The sequence below is a fragment of the Arachis hypogaea genome, chromosome 12 (genome assembly GCF_003086295.3).
Source record: "Arachis hypogaea cultivar Tifrunner chromosome 12, arahy.Tifrunner.gnm2.J5K5, whole genome shotgun sequence".
Lineage (NCBI taxonomy): Eukaryota > Viridiplantae > Streptophyta > Magnoliopsida > Fabales > Fabaceae > Arachis > Arachis hypogaea.
The window spans coordinates 82,750,443-82,766,434 of NC_092047.1; the positions used below are offsets into that span (position 1 = coordinate 82,750,443).

Here is a 15,992-nt window from a genome sequence, read left to right on the forward strand (position 1 = left end):
AATCATTTATTTTAAAATTTTTTGAAAAGAATTTTTTTTTTTAAATTTTTTTTTCGAAAATAAAGGAGAAATTTTTGAAGATTTTTGAAAAATTTTTGAAAATAAAACAAAAAGAAAATTACCTAATCTGAGCAACACGATGAACCGTCAGTTGTCCAAACTCGAACAATTCCCCGACAACAGCGCCAAAAACTTGGTGCACGAAATTGTGATCTCAGGCAACGACGCTAAAAACTCTGTACGCACGTCTTAATAAATCGTTTTTCATTCACAACTTCGATACAACTAACCAGCAAGTGCACTGGGTCGTCCAAGTAATAAACCTTACGTGAGTAAGGGTCGATCCCACGGAGATTGTTGGTATGAAGCAAGCTATGGTCACCATATAAATCTCAGTCAGGCGGATATAAAATAGTTATGGAGTTTTCAAAAATAAATAATAAATAGATAGAAAATTAAGATAGAAACACTTATGTATATCATTGGTGAGAATTTCAGATAAGTGTATAGAGATGCTTTCGTTCCTCTGAACCTTTGTTTTCCTGCTGTCTTCATCCAATCAATCTCACTCCTTTCCATGGCTGGCTTTATGTAAGGACATCACCTTTGTCAATGGCTACTTTTGATCCTCTCTGGAAAATGGTCCGATGCGCTGTCACTGCATGGCTAATCGTCTGGAGGCATCACCCTTGTTAATGGCTGCGTCCTATCCTCTTGTGAAAATGGTCCAAATGCTCTGTCACAGCACAGCTAATCATCTGAGGTTTTCGATCATACTGGAATAGGATTCACCCTCCTTTTGCGTCTGTCACTACGCCCAGCACTCGCGAGTTTGAAGTTCGTCACAGTCATTCAATCCCAGAATCCTACTCGGAATACCACAGACAAGGTTTAGACTTTCTGGATTCTCATGAATGCCGCCATCAATCTAGCTTACACCACGAAGATTCTGATTAAGAGATCCAAGAGATACTCATTCAATCTAGGGTAGAACGGAAGCGGTTGTCAGGCACGCGTTCATAGGGAATGATGATGATTGTCACGTTCATCACATTCATGTTGAAGTGCGAATGAATATCTTAGAAGCGGAATAAGTTGAATTGAATAGAAAAACAGTAGTACTTTGCATTAATCTTTGAGGAACAGCAGAGCTCCACACCTTAATCTATGGAGTGCAGAAACTCTACCGTTTGAAAAATACATAAGTGAATAGAGGGTAAGCATGGCCGAGTGGCCAGCCTCCCATGGAGGTCTAGAGATCTAAAAATGATCAAAAGATGATCCAAAGATGTCTAATACAATAGTAAAAAGTCCTATTTATACTAAACTAGTTACTAGGGTTTACAGAAGTAAGTAATTGATGCATAAATCCACTTCCGGGGCCCACTTGGTGTGTGCTTGGGCTGAGCTTGAATGTTACACGTGTAGAGGTCAATCTTGGAGTTGAACGCCAGTTTGTAACGTATTTCTGGCGTTCAACTCTGGCTTGTGACGTGTTTCTGGCGTTTAACTCCAGACAGCAGCGTAGAACTGGCGTTCAACACCCTTTTACATCATCTAAACTCGGCCAAAGTATGAACTATTATATATTGCTGGAAAGCCCTGGATGTCTACTTTCCAACGCAATTGGAAGCGCACCATTTTGAGTTCTGTAGCTCCAGAAAATCCACTTTGAGTGCAGGGAGGTCAGAATCCAACAGCATCAGCAGTCCTTCTTCTACCTCTGAATCTGATTTTTTTGCTCAAGTCCCTCAATTTCAGTCAGAAAATACCTGAAATCACAGAAAAACACACAAACTCATAGTAAAGTCCAGAAATGTGAATTTAACATAAAAACTAATGAAAACATCCCTAAAAGTAACTAAATTCTACTAAAAATATACTAAAAACAATGCCAAAAGCGTATAAATTATCCGCTCATCAGTCTTCCCCCTTAAATTCGAGTTTGGTTATGGGTGTTGAGTAATTTTATGATTTTGGTTGTTTAGGAGTGCTCTAGTATGAGCCATGGGTGATATTCATCACAAACTTCAGTGGGTTAAAGTAAAAAATCCTCTAACCTTTGTAATTTATCATTTTTATGAACCCTAGGTTGATTGTAAGTGTGAAATTGGTTATATTAGAGTATTGGTTATTTTGGTGCACAATTGGGAGGTTAGTGTTGCTTGTGGAGCTTTGGTGAGGCTTGGAGCTAAGGTTGGTGGAGACTTCCAAAGAAGAGGCTCAATTGGTTTGGCTCCAAGAGGTACGGTTTAAGTTTCATTTAAGTATCCTGTGGTGTGATGAGAATTCCTAGGCTAGATGCCCCTAGGATTAAGTTTGGATTGTGTAAATGATTGGTACTAATATGTATTATTGATATGTAATGTAAATTAATGATTAGGTTGAGAATTGTGTGAATTTGTATGTTTGGTGTGTTGAAAATTTGATGAATTGGATAATTAATATTAGTTTGTGGAATATGCATTTGAATTGTGAATTTGGGCCGGAGGCCGGAAAGAGGTAAGGAAGGTAAGTGATGTGTGTATTGTGTGATGCCATATGAGATTGAATGGAGTTGTGATTGTTGTTATTTGGTTATAATGGATTATATGATAATGTGGTTATTGGTCTTGAGGGAGAAATTGATGTCTTTGTTGACAATGCATGTGGGTTGTATATGATGATATGGATTTATATGTATTAGGGGTTGATAGAATTGGTATTGTTGAAACTTGAGATGTGGAATGAAATATATGATATGGTATTTTGTTTGAAATTGAGTTATTCGATTGAGATTGGTCAAAATAGTGGATTGGTGGATTGTGAATTTAATGAGAATGTTGAAAATATGAGTTGAGGAGGCTTGAGGTTGATTTTGATAAGTTTTGGTTGGTTTTGAAAAGGTTTGAAATTGGTTTGTGTTTAAACTTTAGTTTTGTTTGGTTTTTATGAAAGTTGTGATTTTGGCCTACTTTGACGGAGCATAACTTGGTCCCCGGATCCCCGATTTGTATTAAGCTTGTTTAGAAATAAAATTGGATTCGAGATGTTTATGTCATTTGAAGAATGGGTGGAAAATGATTTGAAACGAAAAAGTTATGCCCGACGGAAGTTTGGGGTCTGAAAATGTAATCCTACAGCTTTTTAAATTTAGTAAAATTTTTGGTAAAACGTACTCCGATGCGCATGCATGGCCAACGCGCATGCGTCACTCACGATTTTTACTCTCTCATGAGTGTGCCTGGATGATGCATACGCATCGCTGTATTGATGCAGGTGCGTGGTATAAATTCCAGAGAGTTGTGATGGTAGCGTGCCGGTTTTGTGCGAGGAGCACAAAATGCATGCACGCGTACGCGTGGCTGACGCGCACACGTCACCCTACCTCTCTATTTTCCACGCGTGCGCATGGACGACGCTTGCGCGTCCCCCACTTTTCTCTGCTTCCTACGCGTGCGCGTGGGCGACGCACACGCGTGATCCCGTTTTCAGCAAAAATTGATTTTTGAGTTTTTAAAGCCGAATTTCAGACTTCTAAGCCTCAATTTTCATCCTTTAAGTCTTAAATCTCTATAGCATGCCTAGTATTGAAAGGAGGCTAGGACATGTGGTAACTTGTGAATGAAGTAAAGTAAGAATCAATAATGAATGATGAGTAATGATGGAGAATGTTGAATGTGATGTGTGACCCCGGGTAGTAGGCAGTGGCGTTGTCCACTTGCTCCGGGTATGAGATGAAGAAGGAGAATTTTGATAAATAAGTTTAATTATGGAGTTTTGAATGAATGTATGTCTGTGATACCTGGGTAGTAGCAAGGGTCGTGGTTCGTCCCGCTTGCTCCGGGTCATTGTTTGAGAATTGGTAATAATGAAGAGTGATTATGAATGAATGTGTATTTGTGATACTTAGGTAGTAGCAAGGGTTGTGGTTCGTTCCGCTTGCTCCAGGTTAATGTTTGAGATTTGATAACAATGATGATTGATTGAGGAAGCTTTAACATGTGGGAAATATGCCGGAGATGCATATATGATTAATGAATGAATGTGGTAAATGAATAATGATGGAAAATATTAAATGTGAGTATGCTTGTGTTTTCTCTCTGGTTGTAAGGATGATAGGGCACCAATAGCCTCTAATGGTGACAGGGCACAGATACCCTCTAATGGTGATAGGACACATATACCTTCTAATGGTGACAGGGCACATAATCCCTCTAATAGTGACAGGGCACATAATCCTTCTAATGGTGACAGGGTACATAATCCCTCTAATGGTGACAGGGCACATAATCCCTCTAATGGTGATAGGGCACGTATTCCCTCTAATGGTAATAAGGCGCAATAGAGAAACTGTGCCCAGGTTAGCTGCCGGACCCGTCGGGTTGGCTTGATAACCGATAGATGATATCATCAGCCATAGGGCAGGCATACATCATTTGCATATGTTTGAATTGTTTGGGTTTACCTATTTATTTTGGATTGTCGTATCATATATGCTATGTTATATGACTATATGCTATTTGTTCTACTTGTACCTTAATTGTGTATTACTTGCCTGTATTGCTTGTGTTTGTGCAATTGAGAGGTCCCTCATGCTGGTGTCAGTTGACGCTGAGGGTTGTTATTGATGAGATGAGTTAATGATGTGATTGAATAATGATGATGATTATTAAATGAGATAATTTGAGCTCCCTGGGTAGACGTAGTGAAGTGATCTCACTTACTCCAGGTGAGGATATGAGGTAATGATATAGAATTACTGAGACAAAATAGCTGGGGATGGTTTCTGTTCATACCCCGGCCCGAGTTAACAAGTCGGGTTGACTGCAGACGAAAGGACCAACCTCATGAAGGGTTGGTCCAAATACCGACCTCTTCATAAAGAGCTCGGAAGACCCCTAAAGAGGCCCAAAGAGGCCCAAAACAGGAGGACCGCCGCCCAATAGAAGGCAGTTCGCAGAAAGATATGATCTCACCCACAAGATATAAGATAAGATAACAATCTTATCCCAAAGGGAGGTTGCCCAACGCTACTATAAATACACTGGAGTACCCAGGTATAACTCATACTCCAATTCTACAAATAAAACCTGCCTAAAGCCCATACAGACTTAAGCATCGGAGTCTCTTGCAGGTACCACTACCCCCCGGTGATCAAGGACCAGTAGCACCTCAAGATCCAACAAGTCGAACACGACAGGCTTGAGCTGACCAGAAGATCTCGCCCGATATCGATCTCAACATTTCAGGTAACCCTCGAAACATTGGCGCCATTGTCGGGGACCTGGCAGCCATCCCGTAATCATGGCAAATAACCCTCCTAACAATGACCACACCTTCGGCTTGGAAGACAGTACACCAACGAAAAATGCAGATGTCGCACCACCATCACCAAAGGAAGTGCACCACTCCAAGAGAGACAAGCAGCGTCAAAACATGGAGATTCTATATGCCATCCATGAGCAACAAGATCACCTCAAATAGCTCAAACGAGAGACCGAACGACAACGGGAAGCTGAGCGAGACCTGCGGGAAGAAACAAAACAGAGCAGAGAGCTGGAAGACAAACTCCAGAAACTCGAAGCCAACCTCAAGGCCAAAACTACTCGATCTAATCGTGATGCTAGCCCCCATAGAGAACAAGACCCATTCATGAAAGAAATCATAAAGGCTAAAGTCCCAAAGGACTTCAAAGCCCTTGACATGATCCCATACGATGGAACATCCGATCCAAGCCATCATATTAGCAACTTCAAGAGTCGGACGTATCTTACGGATGCCTAGAACGCAACTCGCTGCAAGGCCTACCCAACTACTCTCACTAAAACAGCCATAAAGTGGTTCGACAACCTACCCCCAAGGTCAATCACAAGCTTTGATGACTTCACTAAAAAGTTCCTAGCCAGGTTCTCCATTTAAAGAGACAAAGCCAAACACGCTCCAGGTCTACTAGGGGTCAAGCAAGGAGATCGGAAAAGCCTCCAAAACTACAACGAAAGATTCAATAAAACATGCCTCGACATACAGAATCTCCCCATAGAAGCGGCTATGATGGGACATATCAACGGCCTCCGAGAGGGGCCCTTCAGCCACTCCATATCTAAGAAGTACCCCACATCCTTGAACGAAGTACAAGAACGAGCCGAGAAATACATCAACGTGGAGGAAAACTCCCGAATGTGGGAAACTTCCAAAACTGGGTTCTCCTACCCCTCCCGGGACAATGACAAAGAGTCGAGAAAGAAGGAGGACCAACCACAGAGAAGCTCAGAAAATACCATAACTATACCCCTCTCGGGTATCTTTAGTGAATGCCTATAGGGAAATATGCAACACGGAAAAGATCCGACTGCCCCGACCAATCAAGCACAAAAGGGGAGGAAGTCGGACTGAGTACTGCAAATACCACAAAATCTACGGGCATCCCACTAACGAATGCTACGACTTGAAGAACATCATCGAGAAGTTGGCCCGGGAAGGAAGGCTAGATCGATTCCTAGCCAGCAGAACGGACGTGCCTAAAAAGAGAAGGAGGGATGAAGAGGAAGGACGAGTTGATCGCCCCCTCACACTCCGGAAAGGCATGTCCACATGATCAACGGAGGATTCACAGGAGGAGGAGTCTCAAAGTCATCCCGCAAAAGACACCTCAAAGAAGTATATCACATCGGAGAAGGGACCAGGTCGTCCGACCTCCCCGCCATCTCTTTCACCAAGGAGGACACCACCGGCATTATCCCCGGGAATGACAATCCTGTGGTCATCACTGCCATACTAGCCAACGCCAACCTCTATTGAACGCTGGTTGATCAAGGAAGCTCCACAGACATCTTATTTAAATCTGCCTTCTACAAGCTCAGACTTGAAGTAAAAGAGCTCAAAGCATATCCCAACAGCCTATTTGCGCTAAGGGACACCCGAATCCAACCCCTCGGATACATCTCGCTACACACCACCTTCAGGAAAGGAGATCGGTCCAGGATGCTAAGCATTGATGGAGAAAAATGTCGGTAAAGATTTTTACAAAAATTATCGCGTTGCAAGTATAGTTCTAGACCGATAATTAAACCTCAATCAACTTTTAAATTGTTTGTCACTTAAGAAAACCCAATAAAATTAACCAAAGTATTTGAACATTGGGTCATCTCTCAAGGAATTGAAGGGAAGTGTAGTTATTATTGGTTATGAAAAAGCATATTTTTGGGTTTTGTAATAAGAAACAAGAAAGTAAAATGGCGAGAAAATAAATTAATAACTAAGAAAGCTTTTAGCAAGGAAAGAGAATTAGAAGTCCTATCCTCATTATCATCGTTAATTGTGATGATAAATGTGAATTGCCTTCACTTAGTTAACCTCTAACCAATGGAGGAAGGTCAAGTGCATATAATTAACTTGAGTTCACAAGTCCTAGTCAACTCATAGTGAGAGACTAGCTTTGGTGAAGTTCAAGCTAACCGACAATCTTCAATCACCAATCAACAAAAGACTTCTGATAAATCAAGAGTCTCTAATTAATCAATCCAAGTCAAGAACATAAAAATCTAGTTTAAAATCCAACCAAGCATTTTATCAAACACTTGGTAGGCACAAAATAAAAGCATAGAAAAGTAATAAGAGAATGTAAAATCTAAGACCAACAACTGCAAGGGATCAATAATAACAAATGAAGAAAGAAGCAATAAATATGAAATACCTCAAATTGTATTAAATAGGAAATTGAATCTAACATGAAGAGTTCATAAACTAAATTGGGAAAATAAAGAAATCAACTAGAGAAGATAAACTAAGATGCTAGAATAATAGAATGTAGAATAGAAACTAACTTAAAATAAGATGGAAATCTGAATTGAAGAAGAAATAAAACTAAAAAAACCTAAAACCTAAATTTTGTGTGAATGAATGTGAAGTGAATGATTGATTCCCCCCTTCCAACTCCATTCTGCAGCCTCTAATAAGTATTTTCGGGTCTAAAACTGGGTCAAAAGCAGCCCGAAAATCGCTCCAGCATTTTCTATAAATTCCAACACGTGACGCTATTTCACGCGTACGCGTCATCTGTCGAATGCACTAGTCATGCGTACGCGTCGCCCATGAGCGCGCGTCGCTACCAGATTCTGAAATACTTGATTTCTTGTGTTCCTTCCACTTTTGCATGCTTCCTTTCTATCCTCTAAGCCATTCTTACCCTGTAAACCTTGGAAACACTTAACAAACATATCACGACATCGAATGGTAATAAGAGAAGATTAAAATTAGTGAATTTAAGGCCAAAGAAGCATCTTTTCAATCACAGCACAAAATTGGGAAGGAAATTATAAAACATGTGAATTCTATGAATAAGTGTGAGAATAATGGATAAAATCCACTCAATTCAGCCTAAAATGTACCATAAAATAGTGGTGCATCAAGCATAGACTATATAGTCGTCAATGTAAGCTCGGCATATAACGCCCTCAAAGGTCGGACGACTCTAAAGTAGCTCACCGCAGTAGTCTCCACTCCACACTTATGAATGAAGTTCCCAATAATAGAAGGCATAGCCACCATTAGGGGAGACCAAAATCTCGCACCACAATGCTACAATGAAAGTATAAACCTTAAAGGAGACCCCGGAAGAAAAGAGGCAAACGCCATTGAGCTCGGAGGGGCCTGGGCTCGCGATGAACTCCGTCCTTAGCCAGAAGGCAAAACTGAGGAGGTACAAGCCGGAGACACCCCAGACAAAACAACAAGTATAGGAGCAAACCTAAAGGGAGACCTAAAAGATCTTCTAGTAAAGCTCCTAAGGGAGAATTCCGACCTCTTCGCCTGGAAAGTCGCTGATATGCTCGGCATAGATCCCGGCTTAATATGCCACAAACTAGCTGTGTACCCCGGATCCCGACCAATACAACAAAAGCGCCAAAAGCTCGGCCCAGAAAGGTCACAAGTTGTGGAGGAACAGGTAAAAGCCTGGTGCACGAAATTGTGATGTCCAGGCTCAAACTATTCCTGGCACGTGAGCAACTTGGTACGCGTAATCGTGATTACACATTCATAATTTGTCATAACTTCGATACAACTGACCAGCAAGTGCACTGGGTCGTCCAAGTAATACCTTACGTGAGTAAGGGTCGAATCCCACGGAGATTGTTGGTATGAAGCAAGCTATGGTCACCTTGTAAATCTTAGTCAGGCAGATATAAAGTGATAATGGTGTTTTCGAATATTATATAATAAAATAGGGATAGAGATACTTATGTAAATCATTGGTAGGAATTTCAGATAAGCGAATGGAGATGCTTTTCGTTTCTCTGAACCTCTGCTTTCCTGCTATCTTCATCCAATCAGTCTCACTCCTTTCCATGGCTGGCTTTATGTGATACATCACCGCTGTCAATGGCTACTTTCGGTCATCTCTCGGGAAAATGATCCAATGCCCTGTCACGGCACGGCTAATCGTCTGGAGGCATCACCCTTGCCAATGGCTTCATCTTATCCTCTCAGTGAATAATATGCTCACGCACCCTGTCACGGCACGGCTATTCATCTGTCGGTTCTCGATCATGCTGGAATAGGATTTACTATCCTTTTGCGTCTGTCACTAACACCCTGCAATCGCGAGTTCGGAGCTCGTCACAGTCATTCAATCATTGAATCCTACTCGGAATACCACAGACAAGGTTTAGACCTTCCGGATTCTCTTGAATGCCGCCATCATTCTAGCTTACGCCACGAAGATTCTGGTTAGGAGATCTAAGAGATACTCATTCTAGCTTATTTCATGTAGAACAGAAGTGTTTGTCAGGCACGCGTTCATAAGGGAGAATGGTGATGAGCGTCACACATAATCATCACCTTCATCATGTTCTTGGGTACGAATGGATATCTTAGAAGCGAAATAAGATGAATTGAATAGAAAACAGTAGTACTTTGCATTAATCTTTGAGGAACAGCAGAGCTCCACACCTTAATCTATGGAGTGTAGAAACTCTACCGTTAAAAATACATAAGTGAAAGGTCCAGGCATGGCCGTGTGGCCAGCCCCCATGGTCTAAGAACAATGCGTTCAAAGATACCTAATACAATAGTAAAAGGTCCTATTTATAATAAACTAGCTACTAGGGTTTACATGAGTAAGTAATTGATGTATAAGTCCACTTCCTGGGCCCACTTGGTGTGTGTTTGGGCTGAGCCTGAGTATTGCACGTGTAGAGGTCCTTCTTGGAGTTGAACGCCAGCTTTTGTGCCAGTTTGGGCGTTCAACTCTGGTTTTGGCTCCTTTTCTGGCGCTGGACGCCAGATTTGGGTAGAAAGCTGGCGTTGAACGCCAGTTTACGTTGTCTATTCTTGGCCAAAGTATGGACTATTATACATTTCTGGAAAGCCCTGTATGTCTACTTTCCAACGCAATTAAAAGCGCGCCATTTTGAGTTCTGTAGCTCCAGAAAATCCACTTTGAGTGCAGGGAGGTCAGAATCCAACAGCATCAGCAGTCCTTCTTCAACCTCTGAATCAGATTTTTGCTCAAGTCCCTCAATTTCAGCCAGAAAATACCTGAAATCACAGAAAAACACACAAACTCATAGTAAAGTCCAGAAATGTGAATTTAACATAAAAACTAATGAAAACATCCCTAAAAGTAACTAGATTCTACTAAAAACATACTAAAAACAATGTCAAAAAGCGTATAAATTATCCGCTCATCACAACACCAAACTTAAATTGTTGCTTGTCCCCAAGCAACTGAATCAAATAGGATAAAAAGAAGAGAATATACTATAAATTCCAAACTATCAATGAAACAGAGCTTCAATCATATGAGCGGGACTTATAGCTTTTTGCCTCTTGAATAGTTTTGGCATCTCACTTTATCCATTGAGGTTCAGAAAGATTGGCATCTATTGGAACTTCAGATTTCGAATAGTGTTATTGATTCTCCTAGTTCAGTATGATGATTCTTGAACACAGCTTCTTTATGAGTCTTGGACGTGGCCCTAAGCACTTTGTTTTCCAGTATTACCACCGGATACATAAATGCTACAGACACATAATTGGGTGAACCTTTTCAGATTGTGACTCAGCTTTGCTAAAGTCCCCAATTAGAGGTGTCCAGGGTTCTTAAGCACACTCTTCTTTTGCTTTGGACCTTGACTTTAACCGCTCAGTCTCAAGTTTTCACTTGACACCTACACGCCACAAGCACATGGTTAGGGACAGCTTGGTTTAGCCGCTTAGACCAGGATTTTACTCCTTTAGACCCTCCTATCCACTGATGCTCAAAGCCTTGGGATCCTTTTTATTTGCCCTTGCCTTTTGGTTTTAAGGGTTATTGGCTTTTTCTGCTTGCTTTTTCTTTTTCTTTCTATTTTTTTTATTCGCCTATTTTTTTTTCTACAAGCTTTGTTCTTTGCTGCTTTTTCTTGCTTCAAGAATCATTTTTATGATTTTTCAGATTATCAAATAACATGTCTCCTAGTCATCATTCTTTCAAGAGCCAACATATTTAACATTCTTAAACAACAACTTCAAAAGAGATATGCACTGTTCAAGCATACATTCAGAAAACAAGAAGCATTGTCACCACATCAATATAATTAAACTAAGTTCAAGGATAAATTCAAAACTCATGTACTTCTTGTTCTTTTGAATTAAAACATTTTTCATTTAAGAGAGGTGATGGATTCATAGGACATTCATAACTTTAAGACAAAGTTACTAACTACTAATGATCATGTAATGAAGACACAGACATAGATAAGCACATGACATATAAAACGAAAAACAGAAGAAAGAAGAACAAGGAATGAATCCACCTTAGTGATGGTGGCGTTTCCTTCTTGAGGAACCAATGATGTCCTTGAGCTCTTCTATGTCTCTTCCTTGTCTTTGTTGCTCCTCCCTCATTGCTTTTTGATCTTCTCTTATTTCATGAAGCATGATGGAGTGCTCTTGATGTTCCACCCTTAGTTGTCCCATATTGAAACTCAATTCTCCTAGGGAGGTGTTGATTTGCTCCCAATAATTTTGTGGAGGAAAGTGCATTTGAGGCATCTCCGGAACCTCATGGTAATGAGTTTCTTGCACCTCTTGAGCTCCATGAATGGACTCTCTTGCTTGCTCCATCTTCTTCTTAGTGATGGGTTTCTCTTCCTTAATAGGAATGTCTCCTTCTATGAAAGCTCCAGCTGAGTAACATAGATGGCAAATGAGGTGAGGGAAGGCTAACCTTGCCATAGAGGAGGGCTTGTCAGCCACCTTGTAGAGTTCTTGAGATATAATCTCATGAACTTCCACCTCTTCTCCAATCATGATGCTATGGATCATGATGGCCCGGTCTATAGTAACTTCAGACCGGTTGCTAGTGGGAATGATTGAGCATTGAATGAACTTCAACCATCCTCTAGCTATAGGCTTGAGGTCCAATCTTCCTAGTTGAACCGGCTTGCCTTTGGAGTCAACCTTCCATTGAGCTCCTTCTACACATATGTCCATAAGGACTTGGTCCAACCTTTGATCAAAGTTGACTCTCCTTGTGTAGGGGCGTGCGTTCTCTTCCATGTTTGGCAAGTTGAACGCCAACCTCACATTTTCCGGACTAAAATCTAAGTATTTCCCCCGAACCATTGTAACATAGTTCTTTGGATCCGGGTTCTTACTTTGATCATGGTTCTTGGTGATCCATGCATTGGCATAGAACTCTTGAACCATTAGGATGCCGACTTGTTGGATGGGATTTGTTAGAACTTCCCAACCTCTTCTTTGAATTTCATGTCGGATCTCCGGATACTCATTTCTTTTGAGTTTAAAAGGGACCTCAGGGATCACTTTCTTCTTGGCCACAACATCATAGAAGTGGTCTTGATGGGCTTTGGAGATGAACCTTTCCATCTCCCATGACTCAGATGTGGAAGCTTTTATCTTCCCTTTCCCTCTTCTAGAGGATTCTCCGGTCTTAGATGCCATCAATGGTAATGGAAAAACAAAAAAGCTTATGCTTTTACCACACCAAACTTAGAATATTGCTCGCCCTCGAGCAATAAACAAAAGAATAGAAGAAGAAGAAGAAGAAATATAGAGAGGGAGAGGGAGATGTGGTTTCGGCCAAGAAGGGTGTAGAGGGGTGTGTTGTGTGAATTTGATGAAGAATAGAGGGCTTTATATAGGGAAGGTTGGGGGGGTTAAGGTTCGGCCATATGGGTGGGTTTGGGTGGAAAATTGGTTTTGAATTTTTGAAGGTAGGTGGAGTTTATGAGGTAGGTTTATGGGGAAGAGTGGATGGATGTGAGTGGTGAAGAGGTGATGGGGAAGAGTGTTTATGGGGTTGTGTGAAAGAGAGTGGTGAGAAGAAGTGAGTGGAGGTAGGTGGGGATCCTGTGGGGTCCACAGATCCTGAGTGGATCCTGTGGGGTCCACAGATCCTGAGGTGTTCAAGGATTCACATCCCTGCACCCATTAGGCATGTAAAAATGCCTTTGTACCCAACTCTGGGCATTCAGCGCCAGGTTGGTGGCCATTTTGGGCGTTCAACGCCCATTTGTGTGCCATTTCTGGCGTTGAACGCCAGAACCATGCCTGTTCTGGCGTTCAGCGCCCAGAAGCTGCCCATTTTGGGCGTTCAGCGCCAGAACCATGCTCTGTTCTGGCGCTGAATGCCAGACAGATGCTCCTCCAGGGTGTGATTTTTTTTCTGCTATTTTTGATTCCGTTTTCAATTTTTATATTTATTTTGTGACTCCACATGATCATGAACCTAAGAAAACATGAAAAACAACAATAAAAATAAGAATTAGATAGACATTGGGTTGCCTCCCAACAAGCACTTCTTTAATGTCAATAGCTTGACAGTGGGCTCTCATGGAGCCTCACAGATGTGCAGAGCTTTGTTGAGACTCTCCAACACCAAACTTAGAGTTTGGATATGGGAGTTCAACACCAAACTTAGAGTTTGGTTGTGGCCTCCCAACACCAAACTTAGAGTTTGACTGTGGGGGCTCTGGTTGACTCTGCTTGGAGAGAAGCTTTTTCTGCTTCCTCTCCATGGTTGCAGAGGGAGATCCTTGAGTTTTTAACACAAGGGAGTTCTCATTCCATTGAAGGAATATTTCACCTCTGTCAACATCAATCACAGCTCTTGCTGTGGCCAGGAAAGGTCTTCCTAGGATGATGGATTCATCCTCTTCCTTTCTAGTATCCAGGACTATGAAATCAGCAGGGATGTAAAGGCCTTCAACCTTTACTAACACGTCCTCTACTTGTCCATAAGCCTGTTTTCTTGAGCTGTCTGCCATCTCTAGTGAGATTTTAGCAGCTTGCACCCCATAGATTCCCAGTTTCTCTATTACAGAGAGGGGCATGAGGTTTATTCCTGAACCAAGGTCACACAGAGCTTTAAAGATCATAGTGCCTATGGTATAGGGTATTATGAACTTTCCAGGATCCTGTCTCTTCTGAGGTAATGTCAGTTGATCCAGATCACTCAGTTCATTGATGAACAAGGGAGGTTCAACTTCCCAAGTATCAATGCCAAATAATTTGGCATTCAGCTTCATGATTGCACCAAGAAACTTGGCAGTTTGCTCTTCAGTAACATCCTCATTCTCTTCAGAAGAGGAATACTCATCAGAGCTCATGAAGGGCATAAGGAGGTTCAATGGAATCCCTATGGTCTCTAGATGAGCCTCAGAGTCCTTTGGTTCCTCAGAGGGAAGCTCCTTATTGATCACTGGACGTCCCAGGAGGTCTTCCCCCTTGGGATTCACGTCCTCTCCTCTCCTCACAGGTTCGGCCATGGTGCTTATGTCAATGGCCTTGCACTCTCCTTTTGGATTCTCTTCTGTATTGCTTGGGAGAGTACTAGGAGGGATTTCAGTGATCCTTTTACTCAGCTGGCCCACTTGTGCTTCCAAGTTTCTAATGGAAGACCTTGTTTCATTCATGAAACTTACAGTGGCCTTGGACAGATCAGAGACTAAATTTGCTAAATTAGAAGTATTTTGTTCAGAGTTCTCTGTCTGTTGCTGAGTTGATGATGGAAAAGGCTTGCTATTGCTAAACCTGTTTCTTCCACCATCATTAAAGCCTTGTTGAGGCTTTTGATCCTTCCATGAGAAATTTTGATGATTTCTCCATGTTGAGTTATAGGTGTTTCCATAAGGTTCACCTAAGTAATTTACCTCTGCTATTGCAGGGTTCTCAGGATCATGGGCTTCTTCTTCAGAAGATGCCTCTTGAGTACTGTTGGATGCAGCTTGCATTCCATGCAGACTCTGAGAGATCATATTGACTTGCCGAGTCAATATTTTATTCTGAGCCAATATGGCATTCAGAGTATCCACTTCAAGAACTCCCTTCTTCATAGGCGTCCCATTACTCACAGGATTCCTTTCAGAAGTGTACATGAACTGGTTATTAGCAACCATGTCAATGAGTTCTTGAGCTTCTGCAGGCGTTTTCTTTAGGTGAATGGATCCACCTGCAGAAGTGTCCAGTGACATCTTTGATAGCTCAGATAAACCATCATAGAATATATCCAGGATGGTCCATTCTGAAAGCATGTCAGAAGGACACTTTTTGGTCAACTGTTTGTATCTTTCCCAAGCTTCATAGAGGGATTCACCTTCTTTCTGTCTGAAGGTTTGAACATCAGCTCTAAGCTTGCTCAGCTTTTGAAGAGGAAAGTACTTGGCTAAGAAAGCCGTGACCAGCTTATCCCACGAGTTCAGGCTGTCTTTAGGTTGAGAGTCCAACCATAATCTAGCTCTGTCTCTTACAGCAAAGGGGAAAAGCATGAGCCTGTAGACTTCAGGATCTACTCCATTAGTCTTAACAGTATCACATATCTGCAAGAATTCAGTTAAGAACTGAAAAGGATCTTCAGATGGAAGTCCATGAAACTTGCAGTTCTGCTGCATCAGAGAAACTAATTGAGGTTTCAGCTCAAAGTTGTTTGCTCCAATGGCAGGAATGGAGATCCTTCTTCCATGTAAATTGGAATTAGGTGAAGTAAAGTCACCAAGCATCTTCCTTAC

At 41.6% G+C, this 15,992-nt stretch overlaps 1 non-coding gene across 1 annotated transcript; it reads left to right on the forward strand.

Annotated features, from left to right (window-relative positions):
* The first annotated feature begins 15,512 nt into the window (after positions 1 to 15,512).
* LOC112730975 (small nucleolar RNA R71) lies at positions 15,513 to 15,620 on the forward strand. The gene has a single exon (XR_003166773.1). It is a non-coding gene; the product is annotated as a small nucleolar RNA R71 (small nucleolar RNA).
* Positions 15,621 to 15,992: the final 372 nt, after the last annotated feature.